Source organism: Camarhynchus parvulus, chromosome 8 (assembly GCF_901933205.1).
Source record: "Camarhynchus parvulus chromosome 8, STF_HiC, whole genome shotgun sequence".
Taxonomy (NCBI): domain Eukaryota; kingdom Metazoa; phylum Chordata; class Aves; order Passeriformes; family Thraupidae; genus Camarhynchus; species Camarhynchus parvulus.
The window spans coordinates 28,516,784-28,538,966 of record NC_044578.1 but is presented as its reverse complement, the minus strand read 5'-3'; positions in this window follow the sequence as shown (position 1 = coordinate 28,538,966).

Here is a 22,183-nt window from a genome sequence, read left to right as displayed (position 1 = left end):
ACCCTTCTCTACTGGGTGTGTGTCACAGACATCTTTTATGAAAAATCCTTTCCTTAGGATTTTTCCTCCTGAGAAGCTGAGAGGCCTCAGGAACAAAATGTAAACAATGGTTATCTGCTGCTGTGGAATGCAACAGGTGGGTCTGTGATTGGTCCATGTTGGATGTTTGTAATTAATGGCCAATCACAGCCCAGCTGGCTCGGACGGAGAGCTGAGCCACAAACCTTTGTTATCATTCTTTCCTATTCTATTCTTAGCTAGCCTTCTGATGAAACCCTTTCTTCTATTCTTTTAGTATAGTTTTAATATAATATATATCATAAAATAATAAATCAGCCTTCTGAAACATGGAGTCAGATCCTCGTCTCTTCCCCCATCCTCAGACCCCTGTGAACACCCTCACAGGTATGCTGTTATTTATTGCACTTATTTTCCTCTGATCCAGGTGTCTGTGTCTTGGCAGGGTGCTAAAAGTCCTTTAGTTTTCTTTCTAGCTAAAAGTCTTGCTCTCCATCCCTCTTTCAGCAGCAAGCTGTGCGGAATGTGAGGCTGAAAAAAAAACCTCTGGAGGCTCTCACTGAGAGTTTAACAGTGTGCAAAACTCCTCCTGTGAGCAAGTCTTGAGTCACCCTAATAATAACTGCTCCTGCTGGAGCGTGGGATGCCTCAGAGAGGGAACAGGAGTCTCAGCTACAAGGCAAAACTCTCAGGAGGTCCATGGGAAATAGAGCAGAGATGGTGATGAAACTTTGCCATCTGCTCCAGAGCAAACCTACTGCAGGGAACACTGAGAGCAGTGCCAGCACACACAGACCTGCCCCAGCGATGTCTGCAGCCCTGCTGGTGCAGGAACCCACTGGAGGTGGCATCTCAGCTGCTGGTCCCTAATGAAACCTACAGTGCACCTGGCACCTCAGGTTCTGCTGGAGAGCCATGGGAAGCTGCCCTTCAGGGCACTCCTGTTATTCTGAGCTGTGCTTTCGGCGTGGTTTGCACTGCTGGGTAACTGGTGTGACACCCCTGCAGCAGGCTGGCTGTCCTAGGAGACACCCCTGAATAAAGGAATAAAGGAATAAAGGAAGGTATTTATTAAAGGAATAGAGGAAGGTATTTATTAAAGGAATAAAGTAGGGATTTATTAAAGGAATAAAGTAGGTATTTATTAAAGGAATAAAATAGGGATTTATTGAAGGCCTTCACAGGATACACCTTGGGGAGAGCAAGAGCCCAGTCATGGCTACACCCAAGATGGACCCTGGGTCATGAGTTTTCCCACTTTTATAAATTTTGGTCCATTTCCATCTTGGGGTAATTGTCCAATTCCAGCTCCAGGTGATGCAGTCCCACCCTCCCAGTTTGCTCTCCTCAATTCCCTGTTGTTTGCACTTTTTGGGCCTGAAGATGCAGTGGTGTCCTTGGTTCTGGGGCTGGAAAAGGATTGTTCTGTGGGGCTGAGCTGTGAGGAGAACCTGCCAGCACTTTATATGGAGTTCAGAGTTATAAACTAACACAGTGCAGAATCTGGAAAATAGGAAAGCTCAAACTTAAGGCATCAGCTGCACCTGGTTGTCCTGTCTGCTCACATCTGCGGGCTGGAGGACACAAACCACAGCTCTGCCTGTATGGGCCAGCCCAGGCTGAGGGCTCTGTCACAGCCGGGTGACACAACCGTCCCCAAACCGCGGCCATGTGCGGGCAGCCTTCCCTCGTGGGCCCAGCGGATCCAGTTTCACTCTAATGCCTTTCCCAGGATTTGCAGATGGGAATTATTTGCATTCTTGACTCGGAGGTGAGTGCAGGTGCATCAGAGGGTGGCCCTGAGCACCCCTCGGTGTGCACAGAGCCGCTATTGTGCCCCAGCCGCCTGTGGGACAGCACCTCACCTGCTCAGGGTGCTGCTGTCTGGGGTTTCCTAAACATGTCTCTCCTTTTTCTCCTCCAGAGATGACATTTAAGGAGTCAAATCCGGAGCTGCTCCGTGGGTTTTTGGTCAGAGGTCCATGGAAACACCCTTTGCTTTAAACCACCCTCCTTGTGCTCGCTCTGCCTAAACTCCAGGGCTATTTAACACGCTTCAGCTTCTTATAAAGTTTCTGTCAAGACGGATTAGCAGCAGGCTGACAGATTGCTATTACAGCCCCAGTGAACTTTTAATACCTGCCAGTAAGTTCTGTGAGTCCTTTAAATCCTCCTGTGGATGCTCGGGATGGGGAGCAAAGGCTGCTGCTCACACTGCCGGCATTCAGCCCTCTCCCAGCTGTCAGCATGAGGGAATGGCCTCGAGGGATTTCTGCCACCACGTTCCCCAAGGTCTCAGAACGGCTTCCCGGATGCAAACTGCATCCCCTCTCCCTGTGAGGGTGTAAGAGCATCGGAAGGTTGCACGGTCAGGATGGATGGAGACCAGAGATCTCTGAAGCCAGGGCATGGAACTTGTGGGTTATTGCAAAGGGCCTGGGTGCAGGGCCCTGCTGGGAGCTGCCAGCCACAGCTCAGAGCAGGCCCCAGAGAAGAGAGGGGTAGAGAGGATGAGAGGGTGAGAGAGTAAAAGGGTAAGAGAGTAGAAGGGGTAAGAGCTAGGAGAGTGAAGTTCCCGTTACAATACAAGAAATCTTCTTCTGTGCTGAATATTCTGATTCTCACTAACCAATCTAATACAATATACAAATCCTATAGCCTATAAGAATCATTACATTACCATACTGTGTTATATTTTAAACCCTAAAAACTCCTCTTTGGGCCCCTTCTGCCAAGCTGTAAGGTCTGCTCTGACCCTTGGACCTGTCTGCAAACAGAGGGAATTGTTTCATCAAAAGGGGATCACCTTCAGCAATGGCCACACCATTGTTTTCCAGTTGTTCAGTAACTGAGGGATCTCAAAGCTTGCTCTCATTTCAATCTCGCTTACAGTTTCCATATTCTCAAAATCTTTTGCCAGGCAATCATATTTGTAAGGCTTTCCTGTTTCATCTTCCCCAACATGAGGGCTTCCTGGATGCAAACTGCATCCCCTCTCCTTGTGGGGTGAGGAGATGCTCAGGGTGGGGCTGGAGATGCCCCAGCAGGCCCCAGGCAGAGGAAGGGCAGCAGCACATCTCAGCTCCTGCCTGTCCAGGGCAGGGTGCTGGGGTGGGAGCAGAAGCCAGGGAGATTTGGGGGACCCTCAGGGGCTGCAGCCTGGCAGCTGAGGATCAGAGCACCCCTGAGATGTGCTGCCAGCTGCCCTTCAGGCAGGCTTGACTCCATCTAGAAAAGTTATGGCCTGAGGCCCAGGCACCCTTGTACAGGTCTGCAGGCTGATGGGTCTGCAGGTGATGTGATTTTCTTCTTCCCTCCATTGAATTTCTCATCGTTTTATTTGAATGTTGATGCACCTTTTCCCACTGCTGTCACCAAAACTGAGATGGCCTCAGCGAGGAGCTGAGCCAAGGAACAGCTGCCAGATGTCCATGTGGTGAAGTGGCTGCTGTGTGAAGGGGTGTGCTGATGGGGTGCAGCTCAAACAGCTTCTGCCCAGCATCTCTGGGCCTCTGCTGGGTACCAGCACACCCTCCACTCCTTTCCTCCCACAGCTTTTCCCACCCAGCTACTAAATCCCCAGCTTCTGGAAGTGTGGTGTGTGCAGGAAGAGATTGGCTATACTGGACAGCTTCCATTTGTGGGGGAAAAAAAAGCTTGAAATTGTCCTTGCCAAACTCTCTAAACTCAAAAAGCAGAAGTCACCTAGTACTTCTTTTGGCTGTGTCTGGATGTGTTCTGCTCTTTAGGCTTCACTTACTGGGATGCACATTTTCCCAGTAGGCAGTTTGCATCCAGAGCCTGATTAGCCCTTTGAAATGCCATCTTTCTCTTGTGCAGCGTTGGACAAGTTTGTGTAGCTTGGCAGAGAGACAGTTGTTCAACAAGAGGCTGCAGCTGAGCAAGATGTCTTGTCTTGGCATGGCCAGCACATGGTGGCTGCTATTCTGGCTGGAATTTTGGCCTCCCGCCTGCAGGACGTGCCTCAAGGCACCCAGCATGGGCTGTGGAGCTGGATGCTGCATGTCCTGATGCCACAACTCTGCTGAGGTGCTGCTTGATGTGGCTCAAGCAGGGGGTGTTAGAAACTCCAGCCAAAACTGGACCTCTGATAGGGGCTGCAGGTGTGGCTGGCAGGAGCCAGGACGCAAAGGGACCTGCACCAAATGGAGGGTGGATGGGGACATAAAGAGGAGCCTCTTGTCAGTGGAGGAGGATTTGGGGTGCTGCAGAGCCAGGATAAGTTTAGATTTGCTGCTGGGAAGGAGAATGAGAGACCTTGGCTTCCTGGTGACCGTCCCAGCCGTGCCCTGCTTGAACTGGGTTAACCTGAGCTGCTGCTCTTTTAGAATCTTTGATTTTTATTTTTTTTTTTAATTGTACAGCAATATGCGTTTTTGGAAAGCTGGGCTATTATCCCTCCAACAACAAAATCCAAACCAGAAGGGAGAAAGGGAGGGAGGGAGGGAGCACGAGAAGGGGGCCTTTGAAGTGAGCTGCCCGAATGAAACGTGTGACATCAGAGAGATGGCAGATAGCTGGCAGAACAAGGCCGCCTTTGAGCCCACCTTGGGCCCAGCCAGCACGCACTTTACACCCCACCTCCCCGAGCTGGAGATGAAAGATGCCCCAGGCAGCCTGCCTGACCCCATTGCCTCTGCTATCTCCACTTGATTGCACAGTGTTTTGCTCCAAACAATCCTGCACTGTCTGGGCGGCGCAGGTGAATCCGCAGGGATGCCGCGCATAGCGCGGCTGCTTCGGGCCGCGCTCACCTGCTCGCTCAGGGCTGCCTCTCTCAGGACAGGCTTTGTTCCACGGCTGGGCACGCTGCAGGGGTGCAGAGCAGAGGATGGGGCAGCCTGGGCATGGGGGAAGATGGAGTCAGGGAGCAGCTTTGCAGGTTGTCGCCGCGTTTCTCCTCGCGGAGAAAAGCAAGGCACAATTCTTCCCAAGAATGTTCAGAGAATGATCAAAACAATTCTTATCTCGTTTGCTGCACCTGTGTTTGTACAAAAGTAAAATGAAATATAAAAAAATGTTTACCCAAAGTTTTTTGTTTCCTTGGCCTATCAAAACCAAGTGTGTGTGTGTGTCGGGCCTGTTGGTTGACAGTCACGAGATGAGTGCAGTTGAGTGCTTGGCAGATTCAGTTTAGATGTAATGTCATATAGTATAGAATAATACAGTATAATAAAGTAATTTATTAATCTTCTGATAAAATAGACTCCTCCTTACCATTCCTCTCCTTTGTCAGGGGCAAAAATATCAACTATACAGGATCTTGTGTTGGATGATCCAAGGAAGGATCCAGGCTGGATTTGAAAATCATCTCCTTCTCTGTTTGTTGCAATCTGCTAAAGAATTCTGGTTTTCCCCAAAATGGGCCATGAAACCAGGCTCCATGGGCTGCTTTAACACCCTCCCACTCACTTCATAGGCTGCTTTAACACTCACTCACTGTGCTGTGGAGTTCTCTGCCAGAAGAAAAATCAGGCCAGATCCCACCCTGGAGTCCCCAAGCCATGGACCAGGACACAACCAGGGCAGCCACAAGCAGGGCTAGAACAGACTCCTGACTGCCTCGTTTCTGAGTGTCTCCCAGCAGTGTAAAGTCCCCATGGGACCTCTCTACCCTCTTCTCTCAGCCACTTGGACTGGTTCTCCATGACTGCTCTCATGGGACCTGTGTCCTTCCAGCTGGGTTAGGATGGGAAGGGCAGGTAAGAGCTGCAAGAACAAATCACAGGGCTGGCCAACATCAGCTCCTGGTTAGGAAAGATGGAAAGATGGACACTGGAGCTGGGCTTTAGAAGATCAACAGCCAGTGGAACTCAACCTCTACTTCTGCTCGGGGGATGGTCAGGCTGAGGGAAGCCTTGAGTGTCCAAGGAGTACCACAGATGTGTGCACACGACCTTCTCAGGGGGCCCTTCCTCAGCAAATGCAGCCAGAGGCAATTCCTGGCTTCACGGCCAGGCAGACATCAGAGCCCTGAAGGGCATTGGAGCAGCTGAGCTCCCATAGGAAGATCTGAGCACCCTTTTGACCTTTACTGAACAGATCAGAGCCAAGTTTTCCCTTGCATTCAGTGACTTGTAACAGACTGAGTGCCCTAAAATCAATGTTACTAGTGAGAACATGGAAATTAATTGTGTCAATCTATCACTCATCTTGCCCTATTACATTCGGTGATTAGAACTTGGCCTCAAACACGTGAACAAAGTGTCTTCTGTGACAGGTGCCTGCTGCATGGGGGATGGCAGTGAGTGGCTCAGAGTGGCCAAAAGCAGAGAACAAAGGAGAAGTTTGGGTCCAGCACTGTTTGTGTTGGTTTTGGGCTTTTTTTTTCAGTGCAATGAAATGCTTTCCTTGCTTGGCTCTAGTTTGGTCAGCTTCACATCTTGGGAACAAAGGATTAAGTACAAAAAAAAAGAAGTTTTCAGAAGCAAGGGAAGAAAAGTCTTCAGGACTTGTCTTGTCCCTCCTGATGGGCAATGAGGAGCTTGCAGAAATTTGCTTAGCAGGGACTTGTGAAATGGTAAAGTTGGAAAAAAAAGTGAAACAACAGGAAGCCATCAGTAGGAGGTTGGCATTCTGTTCTGGAGCAGTGCTGAGGAATGACACACCAGCTTGATTGGTCATCTCCAGCCACACCCTGGGGCCAAGGGGGAGGCTTGCAGGACTGCTTGAAGGCATTATTCAGTGACCTTCCAAAAATCTGCTCAGGGACAGGCTGTTGGGAGTGTGAACCACGCCAGCACCATGGGGATTTCTGCATGTCCAGCTGTCACATCACCCCAGGCCAAACCTGCCCTCAGGGGGCAAATGGTGCTGCTGGTGACCTGTCTGCCTCCCCTCCATCCCAGAGAGCCTGGGGGCTGGTGGCAGCTTGGAAACTTGCTGATACCCCTCATATAGGGCTCATTTTCAATGGGTTTTAACAAGTTTCTCAAACTAGTGCCTGGGGGAGAGGAAAAGACTTGCTGCTCCATATCAGCATCCCCATGTGCTCCCTGTTGCCCAGAATCCACACAGTAAAGGTGAATTTGGGGTGGGGTGCTGTGATGGTGGTCACAGGGTCTGAGGATGAGGGAAGAGACGAGGATCTGACTCCATGTTTCAGAAGGCTTGATTTATTATTTTATTATATATATTACATTAAAACTATACTAAAAGAATAGAAGAAAGGATTTCATCAGAAGGCTAGCTAAGAATAGAATAGGAAAGAATGATAACAAAGGTTTGTGGCTCGGCTCTCTGTCCGAGCCAGCTGACTGTGATCGGCCATTAATTGGGAACAACCACATGAGACCAATCACAGATGCACTTGTTGCATTCCACAGCAGCAGATAACCATTGGTTACATTTTGTTCCTGAGGCCTCTCAGCTTCTCAAGGAGGAAAAATCCTAAGGAAAGGATTTTTCATAACAGATGTCTGCAACTGCCTAACCAGTTATTGCAGGCAGTTATTCCAGAACCAGTTATTCACAGGCAGAATCAGGCCTGTGAGATCTGTCTTGGTTAGGCTAAACAGGCTGATCAGTTTGAAAAGCTCAGGAAAACCTGGATGGGGATATCTAGGCCAGTCCCTGGGGTGGGTGGCACAGCCATGCTGCACCTCAGCCTTACACCCCTCACTTTTCCAAGGGGCACCTTGTCAAACCAACCAGGACAAGATTCAAGGGGCATAAATATGCAGGCTCTGCATGTGCTGGGCACCTGTAGAGCTTTGTGACCCCACATCTGAGTTTCCTTCTGTAAAATGGGGAGAGGAGCATTTTCTCCTGATTCCTCCTCCTTCAGGGTATGGTTGTCCATCAGAAGGCAGAAACATTGCCCATTGCCCCCAATCTTTTCAAAGATTGCAGGGCTAATACCAAACTGCTCTGTGCTTTTCTGTAAATTTGCTGATTATCTGTGTTCACCAAAAGCTTTTCTACAGACTGTGCCCAGGCACAGAGCTCAGCACATCTCTGTCCCTGCTGGTGGGGACAGAGGGCCCAGATCTCTTTCCACATCAAAAAGGAGCTAATTTGGGTGTAGAAATTTGGAAGGCCACCTCAGTAGGAAAGAAGGGGAGAAATCACAGCTGGAATAGGCAGTAGGGGCCTCCCATCCTATGCCCTGGGTGGGCTCTGTGCTTGTCCAGCCTGCACTGAACATCCTCCAGCAGCCCAGGCTGTGATGCTCTCCTGGAGCTGCCAGTTGGGAGCTTCCCCAAGCATTTTTCTGTTCTCCCTGTAGCAAGAAGGAGGAGGCAAGGAACACAAATCAGAGAGAATCTGACACCTGAGAAGGAGGATGAAGTGCAGAGCTGGGGAGTGCAGCCCTACGATGAACCCCTGAGCTGGGAGGGCCCAGGAGGATATTTCCCTCTCTTCCTAAGCACCCAGCTCTGGGGCTTGTTGGAATTCAGGACGTCCCTCTGGCTGTCCTGGATTGCCCAAACCCCTGCCAGGGGGCTCAGAGACCCTGGCACAGAGCCCAAGACCCCCGTGCCTTTGATTATGACCCATGGAAAAAATTACCAACCTTACATGAGGGTGTCCAAGCCACAAAAGTCTAAGTAGAATAATAGCTAGCTTATCACTGGGTGAAAAATAGATTTTTGGGGGGTTGTAGAATGGGGGTTCAGGAGGCAAGATGGAGGAATCTGGGCGTGTCCAGCCTTTCTCCTTTCTTCTTCTTCTTGGCCTCCATCTTCTGGGTGATGTTGGCACTTTTAGATTGGTTTAGAGTAGAAGCTCACTGTCTAACATAGGTGATGGGTATTGGGAAGTAATTGTAAATATTGTACAGGTAGTTTTAGTATAAAAGATAACACTGCCCTGGGAGCAGGCAGAGTGTCTTAGACTGTCTTGCAGAGTGGACCTTGGCTGGACAGGAGAAAGAATTTTATAGATAAGATACAATAAAGAACCCTGAGACTGAGAAATGAAGAGTTCTGACTCCTCCTTCGACTGCTGGACTGGGAAAAGAGACTTTCTAACACATCTCGGGGTCACTGTGAGCAGCAGAAGTCCCAAGGGCTGATTGTGGGTTTGGTGGTGCAGAACCCAGCGCTGTGCCATTCCATCCCCTGGCTCTGGGGCTGATTGTGGGTTTGGTGGTGCAGAACCCAGTGCTGTGCCATTCCATCCCCTGGCTCTGGGGCTGATTGTGGGTTTGGTGGTGCAGAACCCAGTGCTGTGCCATTCCATCCCCTGGCTCTGGGCTTTTCCAGCCTCCCTGTGCCCCAAGGACAGAAGAGCAGCTCTGCCTCCCCGGTGCCCTCTGCCGCAGAGGCGGCTGCAGCTCCCCTGGACCCACACATCCCCTTCCTCCCTCTCCTTCATTAAGGCACTGATCTCTTCCCAACAACAAGGGGGCTTCTGTTGGACAAACCCTGCCAATTAGTCATTCTGGCTGGGTATAAGTGTGGCACTTGAACAGCTGAGGGGACGGCGGGCAGTCCTGCCCCTTCTCGCGGCATTGCCAAGCTTGCCATTAACACAAAGTGACAACTAATCTCTCTATAGCATCTGACTGAGCAATTTTAATTAATAGCTCTGTACGCTCCCCCACCCCCCTGCTCTGCACAGGTACAGCATGCCTTCAAAGCTCCTTCCCTGCCACAGCAGCCTGCCTGCACAAAAGGAGCAAGAAAGGCTCCTTCTGCCCCAGTTGGTGCTGCTTGTTTGAGGCTGTGACCCCCAGACTGAACCTGGAGCCCCCCACTCCCTGTCTGCTCTGTGGGGTTGAGCATCCCAATAAACGTGGGGGCTCTGGGGCAGAAGGGTTTCCCATTTCATTCATTTCTGTCATTCATATATAAGCAGAAAATAACTGCATTTTAATTGAACGCTGATAAGAAAAAGAAAAAACTTAGGGGAACTTAAGCTTAATTTTGAGGCTTTTTTTTTCATTCAACAATGCTATTGCAAAGGTCTTTGGAATACCTCCATCTGGGTCTTTCGGTGGTGACACATATGCAGGCTGAGCTGAGCAATGATCTGAGCTAGTCAGCTTCATAAACCTGTTATTTTGGTCCAAATCTCTGTGTCTGCTCAAGACTGGAGGGGGGAGAGGGGTTTTCTCAGCTCTGCTGGGGCTGGCAGGTCTAAGCCAGCTTCTTGGCCTGGATCTGGGGGAATTGGAGGGCACTGAGGGGGCATTTGTGCTGCTCCTCCAAAGCAGGCTTTATTCAAGTGCAGGATAACATCAGGAAAAAAAAAATAATCCCATTTCCACAGCCAGCTTCTCCCCTGATGTGAACAGCCACAGCTTGGCAGATGGCTGCTGTTGGGACCTCTGCAGTTTCGGTGCAGAGGTGTCCTGGCTTGCTTTAGGACAACTGAGAGGGCTCATCCATGGTGATCCTGAATGCTGCTTTAGGCAAATACTAGCCTGAGGAGGCCAGTTTGGGGCCGTGGCTCCCGGTGGTGTGACCATCACCATGGCTGCAGCAGGGGCATGGCCACCCCCAGCATGGCCAGGAGCCCAGAGGAGCTGCTCTGGCCTCTGTGGGTCCCTGCAGTGGGAGCAGCGCACAAACTGCCCCAGGGAGAGGGGAAACCTTTGTGGTTGGAAGGACAGCTGGACATTTCTGGTGAGGACTGGCAGCAAAAGCTGGGCACAGCAGAAGTGATGTGTTTGGAGGATGTGTTTGGGATGTGTGCACCCAGAAGGTGCAAAGGCTGGCAGGGTGCAGGGGTGTGGAGAGTCCCACCCCACCCTCCCTTTATTCAATGCTCTGCTGCTTCTGATCCAGGTGTTGCTGGGCATCCAAGATCAAAGATGGGTGCCTGGATATCCTGACCATGCCAGAATTGCCCAGGCTCTTGGGTGAGAGGGATACACGGGGTCATCTCCTCCCGCAGTGACATGGCACCACCACTGCCCTGCTGCAGCTGCCTCCTGCCAGGGCTGCACAGTGCCCTTCCTGCAGATCACCAGGGACAGCCCTCAAAGGGGGTGAGGACACATCATGGGGGGCTCCAGCTCCATGCATTCTCCAGGTTCCCATTCCCATGGCATTTCCAGGGATCTTACACGGTCCCCTTGGCAGGACAGCTGCAGTGTGGGTCCCCCTGGGGTGCTGGGAGCCTGTGCCCTCCAACATCCCCACAGCTGGTGATGCTCCTGCTGGATCTGGCTTGCTGGAGATGCTTAAGCAGTTTGGTCCTCAGGCAATAAATGGCAGGGAGCCCTTGCTCTCCATAGCGGGCTCAGCTCTTGCTCTGGCTGGGAATATCTGTCCATCCTGGAAGTGTTGTTTATTCTGGACAAATGCAGGGGCCTGTGCTTTGCTTTGTTCTTGTGAAAAGCACAGGGCTGTGTTTCCAGATCTATCTCTTGCCCAGAGCAGATGTGTGGGATATGGGGGAAGTGTGTAGGAGCCCCTTTCCTGCAGATGGGATCTAGAAGGAATTGACCAACCAGTCCCATCCCTTCCCCTCTGCTTGTCCTTGTCCCTTCTGGCTTGGTCCTTGCTGGTGACTTACGATCCCTCTCCTGCTTTGGAGGCTGCCCAGGCAGCATCCAGAGCTCTGGCTGCTCTTGCTGGAAGAAATGTGCCTTGCTTTGGCAGGGAATGCATCCTGGGGCTGCCCAGGACCACCCTTGGTCCCCAGGGTCACTCAGCCCCCTGCACACCCCAAGCACAGCACCCAGGCTGTCCGCTTGTCCTAGACACGGCCCTGCCAGGGCCACCGAGGCTGTGACACTGCCCAGAGCCACCGGGGCTCTCCTCCTCCCTGCTCACCCTCCTGGCAGACACATCACCCACCGGGATATCAGCAATCGCCTCGGGCAGGCAGCAGCGAGTGCAGCCAGCCATCCTCATCCTCCTCCTGCGAGCACAGCCAACCATCCTCATCCTCCTCCTGCGGACCAGCCCTGCCCACACCCTGCCCTGGGGCCAGCATCCCTTCCTTCCCCGCGGGGCACACGGGGGTTTGGGATCTGTGCAGGGATCCGTGCACCCAGCCCCGGGGCGAGCATCCCTTCCTTCCCTGCAGGGCACACGGAGGGGATGGGCATGGGATGTGTTTGGGGTGTGTCTGGGATCTGTGCGGGGTCTGTGCGGGGTGTGTGCGGGATCTGTGCACCCAGCCCCGGGGTGACCATCCCTTCCCTGAGGGGCACAAGGGGATGTGTTTGGGCTGTGTTTGGGCTGTGTTTGGGGTGTGTTTGGGGTGTGTTTGTGTGCTTGGGATGTGTTTGGGGTGTGTTTCGGCCGCGTTTGGGGTACATGTGTGGGGTGTGTTTGGGGTGTGTTTGGGGTGTGTTTGGGGTGTGTTTGGGGTGTGTTTGGGATGTGTCTGGGGTGTGTTTGGGGTGTGTTTGGGGTGTGTTTGGGGTGTGTTTGGGGTGTGTTTGGGGTGTGTTTGGGGTGTGTTTGGGGTGTGTTTGGGATGTGTTTGGGGTGTGTTTGGGGGTGTGTTTGGGATGTGTTTGGGGTGTGTTTGGGGTGTGTTTGGGGTGTGTTTGGGGTGTGTTTGGGGTGTGTTTGGGGTGTGTTTGGGATGTGTTTGGGGTGTGTTTGGGATGTGTTTGGGATGTGTTTGGGGTGTGTTTGGGGTGTGTTTGGGGTGTGTTTGGGATGTGTTTGGGGTGTGTTTGGGGTGTGTTTGGGGTGTGTTTGGGGTGTGTTTGGGGTGTGTTTGGGATGTGTTTGGGGTGTGTTTGGGATGTGTCTGGGGTGTGTTTGGGGTGTGTTTGGGGTGTGTTTGGGATGTGTTTGGGATGTGTTTTGGGGTGTGTGTTTGGGATGTGTTTGGGGTGTGTTTGGGATGTGTTTGGGATGTGTTTGGGATGTGTTTGGGGTGTGTTTGGGGTGTGTTTGGGATGTGTTTGGGATGTGTTTGGGATGTGTTTGGGATGTGTTTGGGATGTGTGTGGGATGTGTTTGGGGTGTGTTTGGGACGTGTTTGGGACGTGTTTGTGATCCGAGCGGGCAGCGGTGCCCGCAGCACGCCCGGCCCGGCGGCGGGGCCCTGCCCCATCATCTGCCCCATCTGCCCGGCCGGCAGCCCTGCGGGGAGCTAATGAGCAGCAAGGTGAGAGGCAGAGCCAGCCTGACATCTCCGCAAGCTGCCGGCCGAGCAGGGCAGCAGCAGGACCGCACCTGCCCCCCCTGCCCGCCAGCTCCAGCCTCATCATGAGGTTATTACCGGCCCGCTGCTTGACGGACGGCCGGCAGCAGCATCCCTCTCCTCCTCATCCTCCCAATTCCCACTTGTGGCTGCGGGAGAGGCGAGGCAGGGATGGCGCTGCCCCCACGCCTGGGTTTGGCCCCGGCTGCTGTAGGAGAGAGGGAGGGATGGTTTTGACCTTGCTCGCAGAGGATGCTCGCAGCCTGTCCGTCCCTGTTATCATCTCTTGAAGGCTGCTGGCCCGTTGCAGCCTGCTTTGACAGGGGGAGAAGTCTCAGAGATAATTAAGTTCCTACAAGTTCCGTGGAAGCAGGCTGGCGAAGGGAAGGGCCGTGATGAGGGCTGTGCAGGAGGAAGGCTGAGCCAGGCTGCCTCCTTTGGGGGAAGCACTTCCTCAGGACTGCGCTGGGAAATCAGGAATGATGCTGAGCGGGGCTTTCCCTGCACTGGCTCTGCCAGGGGGAAAGGATAGGGCTTTAGACAGTGCACCCAGGAGCAGCGAGATCCCAGAGTGTCACTGTGATATTTTCTGAAAAATCCCTTTGCCAGGGTTTTTCTCCTGAGAAGCTGAGAAGCCTCAGAAAAGAAATGCAAACAATGATTATCTGATTGCTTGGAATGGGCTCGGGAGGTTGCTCACCAACAGGTGCATCTTTGATTGGTTCCATGTGAATTGTTTTTAATTAATGACCAATCCCAGTCCAGCTGTGTCAGACTGTCTGCTCAGTCATGAGTTTTTATTTTCATTCTCGTCCAACCTTCTGTCTCTATCCTTTCTCTATGGTTGAGTATAGTTTTAGTATAGCATTTCTTTTAATATAATATCATAACATAATAAACACTCGTCACCATCTCACCTCCACCGAGAGCAGCTGCAAGCGGCTTTGCTGAGCCAATCACCCCCAGCACGCTGTTAATGATTGTATTAATTACTAATGCAGCACGAGAAACCCACCAGCCTCCTGACATCCAAAGGTGGATGTGGAAGGGCTGCTGCTCACCTCCTGCCTCAGCATCGGGGATGGGCTGGGAGGTGTCAGAACCCAGGAAATCCCTCTGGCTGCCCTGGAGGGCTCCAGGCCCTGCCCAGGGGCCTCAGAGACCTTGGCACAGAGCCCAAGACCCTGTGCCTTTGATTTAGCCCTTGGAAAAAACAATCACCAACCTTTATATGAAGAATTGCAAGCCACGTAAGTTTAAGTAGAATGATAGTGAATTTATCACAGAGTGGAAAAATAGATTTTTGGGATTTTTAGAATGGGGGTTCAGGGGGAAAGATGGAGGAATCTGGGTGTGTCCAGCCTTTCTCCTTCTTCTTCTTCTTGGCCTCCATCTTCTGCTGTGATGGTGGCACTTTTAGATTGGTTTAGAGTAGAAGCTCACTGTCTAACACAGGTGATAGGTACTGGGAAGTGATTGTGAATATTGTACATGTGGGTTTTAGTATAAAAAGATAACACTGCCCCGGGAGCAGGCAGAGTGCCTCTGTCTGTCCTGCTGAGCAGACCTCGGCTGGACAGGAGAAAGAATTTTATAGATAAGAATTTTTAGAGATAAGAATTTTATAGACAAGAAACAATAAACAACCTTGAGACTGAGAAATGAAGAGCTCTGACTCCTTCTCCGAGCGCTGGCCTGGGAAAAGAGACTTGTACACATCTCGGGGTCACTGTGAGCAGCTACAGAGGGAGGGACACGCAGGTGACGATGGGGACACAGCCCTGGGCACCCCGGAGCACCCTGGCAGGAGCTCTCGGTGCCCGCTCGGAGCAGCTGGCGCGGATGTCGCAGCCCGTCGCGCCGGGCAGAGCGGGGACACCGCGGTGACACCTGGCTGGCGAGGGGCAGCTGTGCGGGCCGGCACATGCTCAGCGCCGCTAATTAACCACCCTGCCCCGCCCGGGTGGCACTGCCCGGGTGTTTGTCCCCGTGCTGTCCCTTCGAGCCGCGCCGGGGACAAACAGCCGCTGCCACCTGGGTCACCCCGCGGTCAGGTTTTGGCTGCTGCAAGAAAGAGGTGGGAAAAGCTTCATTCTCACCCCTCACGCAGGCACAGCCACCCTGTAAATCATTCCTTGGCATCCCCACGGCTTGAGCACCCAGGGGAAATTGGGGACCCTGAAGCCCAGGCACCCCGAGGGACAGGGACACACAGAGTCTGTGCTTGCAGCTCTGAGGGGTTCAGACAGGCAGGAAAAGGGAATTCCCTTCCCCCTGGAAAGATCTGCACCTTCTAAATGTCACAGAGAGCAGGGCTTGTTTTCCTTTGGGATGTTGTCCTGTGTGTGCTGGCACAGCCGTGTGCTGCTGCTGCTCCAATTCAGCCACCAACCAGAACCTCCGGCACCCACCCAGACTGAATCCCAGAACCTCAGAAACCCAGAATCCCAGAATCACAGAATCACAGAATAATGAGGTTGGAAAGGATCTCCAACATCATTGAGTCCAACCTGTGCCCTAACACCTCAACCAGACTGTAGCACCAAGTGCCATGTCCAGTCTTTTTTTAACCACATCCAGAGATGGTGATTCTACCACCTCCCCTGGGAAGAGCATTCCAGTCCTTTATTATTCTTTTGGTGAAAAATGTCTTCCTAATGTCCAACCTATCTCTTCCCTGACATAGCTTGAGACTGTGCCCTCTGGTTCTGTCTGACTGCTTTTTCCCATTTTCCCTGCTAGCCAGATGAAAAAAAAAAAATCCAAGTGGAGAGTTTTGCTGAAACATTATGTTTTTTGCTGGGAATGTCTGACTGAAGTTCCTGACAATTTTCCCCCAGCCAGGAGTACCTTGTGGGGTCACTCCAGCCCCATTTTGCCCTCACAGTGTGTTCCTGGGCTCCTCGTGATATATTGGTCTCTTTGAGCCAGGTCTCATGAGCTCTTGGAGATTTATATCACACCCAAGATAGCTCAGCTACCTTGGAAGGCATAAAATCAGCAGGATGGCTTCTGTGGTAGAGTTGGAAACAGAAAAGTTTTAATAAAAGGCAAAATAACAAAACTCTTCACAGAGAAAAACTGAGCCAGGTGAGGGGGCAGTGGTGTTGGGAAAGGAGAGAAGAATCCCCTTCTTTTCCTGCTTTCCACTGAATTGAACCAGGAGGTTTTGGAGCAGCCCCCGATGGCGACAGAATTGAACCAGGAGGTGTACCTTTGGGAAGCGTTCACCTTGGGGACCATCCATCCTCTCCATGGAATGGCTCACCTTGAGGATCCATCCATCACCTTTGGGAATGGTCACCTTGGGAACCATCCATCCACCTCCTTTGGGAATGCTCACCTTGGGAACCACCCATCACCTTTGGGAATGCTCACCTTGGGAACCATCCATCCATCTCCTTGGGGGTTTAATTGGGAGCCATCCATCCAACCTTTGGGAATGCTCACCTTGGGAACCATCCACCCATCTCCTTTGGGAATGCTCACCTTGGGAGCCATCCATCCATCACCTTTGGGAATGCTCACCTTGGGAACCATCCACCCATCTCCTTTGGGAATGCTCACCTTGGGAACCATCCACCCATCACCTTTGGGAATGCTCACCTTGGGAACCATCCACCCATCACCTTTGGGAATGCTCACCTTGGGAACCATCCATCCATCTCCTTTGGGAATGTTCACCTTGGGAGCCATCCATCCATCACCTTTGGGAATGCTCACCTTGGGAACCATCCATCACCTCTGGGAATGCTCACCTTGGGAACGCTCACCATCCATCCCCACAGCGCCCCAGTGCCTGGGCAGCGTCCCCGGGGCTTGGGGACAGCAGCTGGGGACAGCACAGCTGGCCGGAGCTCTCGGGGCTCTGCGGGGCTGCCCTGCTCCTCTCCGCGGGCCGAAGCCTCCACCTCGTGGCCGAGTCCCGAACGACACGCTGGGGACAAGGAGGGTGGGACCGGGGGATGAGGAAACGCCCCCCCAAACACATCCTTGGAATTCATCACTGGGCATAGAATCACCTTCCCCCCACTGAAAATTCATGGAGTCTCCCCGAGCTGAGCTGGATATTTTTACTTATCACTCTTGACCTTGTCTGCATGTATTATTTCAGCAGTCTAGTTTTCCAGAAGGTTACAAGGCTTTTTTTTGTTGTTGTTTGGTTGGTTGGTTGGTTTTGGGGGGGATTTTTTGTTTGTTTTTTTTCCTCCCAATTTTTATTTCTGAAGCTGGGCTCAAGGCAGCCAAGGAGGCAGCAGGGTAAAATTCGGCAGTGGGGCTCCCTTGGGGTGCTGGTCCGTGGCCGAGGGATGAGAGAGGGATCTCCCCCAGCCTTGGGCTCTGCTGGCTCTTGGCTGGGGGCATCAGGAGCAGGGCTGTACCATTTATCAATTTTTCTATTTATCAATTTATCTATTTATCAATTTATCCATTATGTTCACCAGCCTGGTGTCCTGTAAAATTCCTGTTGTCTCATCCATGGTGGAGGGAGTGGGATGCTCATCCCAGGGTGAGGAAAGCCTCTGTGCCTCAGTTTCCCCGCTTCAAATGAGCTTCTTCTGCCTTTGCTTTTCTCCCAGCCTGAGCCTCCTTCCAACCCTTTTAATGAACCCAGGGGCCAGCCCTGCCTCACAGCATCCAGCAGCTCTGTCCCCTAAAACCCTCAGCTCACTCCCCTAATGAGGGAAACACGCAAACTGACAGCATTTCCCATTTCCCTCCAACTTCTTTCTCCCCACTTTTCAAAAATTAAGATCTTAGTTCAGCATCAGCACAAGGGTTTGGTGGTGTTTTTTCCCCCCCTTCCCATTTCAGAAATCCCACAGGGAATTTCATGAAAAATGGAAATGTTTGCAAGGCAGCCCAGGACAGAGAACTGGGTTGTGAGCAGCTTTCATCTGGTGCAGCCTTCTCTTCCTGCCCTGTGGGATAAAAGTCCCAGCAGAAACGACAAAGACTCATAAATTCTGCAGAACAATTTCGTTCTTTCTGGAAAAAATCTGCTTGTTCCCTGCAGTGGGACTGAGAGCTGGGTGTGACACGGGGTAAAGAAACTTTCTGTGAATGTCTGTCTCTTAATTAATATTAATACCTCTCCAGCTTTTTATCTCTGCTTTAAATAAAAAGATCCCAGCTATGGCAGAGCTCCCACCACATTAAGGAGCCCATGGAAGCAGAGTGATGGATGCTTTGGAAGATGGCTCTCATTAATGCCTAATCCTTCCCACCAGCCCCACTTGTCCCTGACACTTGGAGCTTGTTAACCATTTTTTTGCAATGGTTTTCAGGGATTTCTGGACCTGGGGCAGGGGTGGGGGGAATGGCGCAGCCTCCTTTCCCTGCCTTCAGGTGAAAAAGTGGTTTCTGGTTTGGGTGCCACTCTTTCCCAGCTGCCTGGCCCACCTTTATTTTTTAAAAAGCGTCTTCCAGGCAAAGCCAGAGCTTGCTGGAGGCAAACTATTCCTGTCTCTTAATTCTTTTATTTGTGTATATGGTTTTAAGGGCCACGTGGACAGCAGTTGTTTCTGGGTGCAGAGCCCTGTGGGGCTGTGGAATTGAGGACCTGAGGTTTTTGAGCTGCTGCTCTGCTCTTGTCAGGGGCAACCCACTCCAAACCTTTTGGAAAGTGTCAGCTCCTGGATCCCTGTGAATAAGTAACTTTCTTTTTTGAAATAAAATCACTCCAGTGCTTCTGGAAAATATGTCACAGACATCGTTTATGGAAAATCCTTTCCTTAAGATTTTTTTCCTCCTGAGAAGCTGAGAGGCCTCAGGAACAAAATGTTAACATTGATTATCTGCTGCTGTGGAATGCAACAAGTAGATCTTTGATTAGCTCATGTTAGATGTTTCTAATTAATGGCCAATCACAGTCCAGCTGGCTCGGACAGAGAGCCGAGCCACAAACCTTTGTTATCATTCTTTCCTATTCTATTATTAGCTAGCCTTCTGATGAAATCCTTTCTTCTATTCTTTTAGTATAGTTTTAATGTAATATACATCATAAAATAATAAATCAGCCTTCTGAAACATGGAGTCAGATCCTTGTCTCTTCCCTCATCCTAAAATCCCTGTAAATACTGTCACAAAAATGCAATAGGCTTCGAGGCTAGAAGGGAACAAGAAGTGGATTTGGTGTCCATGAGGTTACAGCTAGAAAATCCACTGGAAGGGCACAGAGATGTGCCATGGAAAAGCAAAGGAAAGCTTGTCCTGCTCATCCCTGGTGGGTTTTGGCAGCTCCTTGCCACCATCCACCTCTGCAGTGAGTTCTGCTCATTGCTGTGCTGACATTTCCTTCCCTGAACGTTGCTTTTCCTGATTTATATCCAGGTTTTCCTGATTTATATCCCGGTTCCAGCGCTAACTGAGGATGTGTCTCGGGGGCTGGTGACACCAGAAGAGGGGTGCCCATCCTTCTGCTCCCAGGGTGTCCTCCCAGGGAGGGCACAGAGCCCTGCCAGCCCCGGGAAAAGCGGGTCTGTGATCCTTGTGCTCCTGCACAATCCCTGCTGGGAGCAGCTCAACGAGCCCATGAACAACATGCAGCTCCTCCAGCCAGCCCAGCCTTGTGGGATGAGCAGGTCCTGGCTCTTCCTGGGAGAGAAAAGCCACCCAAACCCACAATTCCTACATCCTGTCACAAAATCTGTGTTTGCGCTGGGAATTAAGGGGTGAAGTGGTTTTATTTCCCAGCTGGATGTTTCAGTGGGACTCCCGGGCAGGGGGATGATGCTGAGCCCCTTGCAGTGGCCGCTTCTGCCTGCTTTCCACTAGAGGTAGCTGGAGCCACGCACAACCCGCCCGGCAGGGCTGGGATTTCCAGATTCCCACATTCCCAACCCCTCGGAGTGATGGACCTGCCATTAAAGGCAGCGGTCCCAGCGCAGGAGGGGCTGGGGATGCAGCTCTGGGGCTGGGGATGCAGCTCTGCCCGGCTCCTCTGCCATCCCTGCCCCTCCAGGGCTGCATCAGCTCTTTCTTGGGGTCAAACCCCGGAGTTTGGGGGCTTCTGGAGAAGCAGAGGCACACACACCCCCCTCCCACTGCTGCAGCTCGTCCTGCAGCCCTGGGGACAGAGATCTGTGACTGTGCAAGGGAACAGCCAACTGCTCTGGGCTGTTTATTCTGCAGAGGAGGAATAGCAGAGCAGTTTGGTGGTTTAAGGCCCTTTTTTATTATTTTTAAAAATTTTTCCCCCTCCTTTTTTTTGCCCTTCTAGTAGGTTTGAGATGTGTCTTGCCAGCTGGCTCTGTAGCTGCTGTTTGTGAAGGCATCCCCCATCCAGCCTGGGTGGGTATGGGGTGCTTGGGGGGCAGCTGGCTCCAGCTGCTGGGACCCTTCTGGCTGATTCTCGGTGTAAATGTGGGTTTTGAGGGTCTTTTTTTGGAGGAGAAGGAGTAAAACAAACAGAGCAGGTACTCCTGGGGAGCTGCAATAAGCCTGCAAAGCGAGAAGGGAAAGAAGGTCAGGAGGAGTGAGGATTATCTGCCTTCCCCATTCCCAAAGGGATTTTAGCCCTGACTTTTAATAACAGCCAGGAAAGAGGCAGACTTCATGTTTACCCAGAGGAAAAAGCCCTAATAGAAGAAAGGGCCAGGCAGGAAAAGCCCTTTCATCCTGCTCTGCCATCCTCACAGAGGCTGCTGTTGCTGCTGCACACTCTGCAGTGGGTGGGGGTCCTGCCTGCCAGAGGGAATGCAAATGTCACCAGTCTGCTGATGGGGATGGTGTGACTTCCCTGGACAAGCTCTGTGTGACACGAGAGGTTCATGCATGGCATGGAGACAGAGCCCTTGGGCCCCTCTCTGTGGCCACCACATCCCCCAGTCCGTGCATGTGCACCTGTGTGTGTCCAAACAAATGAGCTCCCCACGGTATTGGGGAAGAAGAAATGTGGGGTGTGTGGCTGGGGCCATCTGCAGCCCCACAGCAGTGTCCTGAGCCTGCAGCATGCCATGTCAATGTGACATTTCCCTGAAGCCATGTGAGATATTCACAGAATTCACAGCACAACCAGGTTGGAAGAGACCTCCAAGCTCATCAAGCCCAACCCAGCCGCAGCACCTCACCCAAACCCTGGCACCCAGTGCCACATCCAGGCTTTGTTAAACACACCCAGGGATGGGGACTGCACCACACAGACCATTCCAGAACTTTATCACTCTTTCTGTGAAAAACTTCTTCCCAATACCCAACCTGTATTTCCCTTGGTGCAGCTCCATGGCTGCAGCTCCTTGGGTGCATCATCCTCTTTGCTCAGCTCGTCTGGCCACCAAGTGTCACTCTCCTTTGGCCAGGCCTGGGTGCTCCAGGCAGGAAGACACTGATGAACCCAGAGGAACTGGGCAGCTGGGTGAGCACTGGCACCTCCTGCTGCTCCAGCCTCACCCCTAAACTGCTTGGAGGTGCTCTCCAAACCCACCTTGGCTTCTTCTCCAGGGGCTGGCAGGCTGGAGAGCTCTGGAGCTGCAGGATGAGGAGGGGCAGGCACCAGGGAGCTGTGACAGATGGAGACTGTTAATATTGAACACATAATTACGCTGGCCAAGGCCGAGTCCTTCCCTGTGTGGAGGGCATCAATATTAAGGCGAGTTACTAAATGTGTCTCAGAGGTGAGCTCAAAGGCGTTTGGGAGGTCCAGGGCTGAGTTTTGGGACTCAGATTGCCATGCTGTGGATGGCCCTGAGAAGGTTCTTGCTGGCAGAGAAGAGAAGCTGCCTCACCTGAGCCTCTTGAGATGTCCCTGTGTTTGACATTTAACCCTGTGCTGCCAAGCTCAGCCTTGCTGGGATCAGGGCATCAGCCTAAAATGCTGATTTTTAAACACTGCATGGCATAAGTGAACGGTGCTAATTAAAATAAACCCTCCCAGGGCTGGGGCTTTTAGAGTCTTTGGCACCTGGAGACTTTGTCATGGTTACTGACACCCAAGCTCTCGGAGTTGGGGCTTTAAAAAGCATTTCAGGTGCCTTAGGGTAAAACTGGGGAACCTGGAAATTGTGCTGGGAGCTCCCAGCTCCCCAGTGAGAACTTTTTTTTTTATATTTATGGAGGAAAAGGAGTAATTTCTTTCTATCAAAAA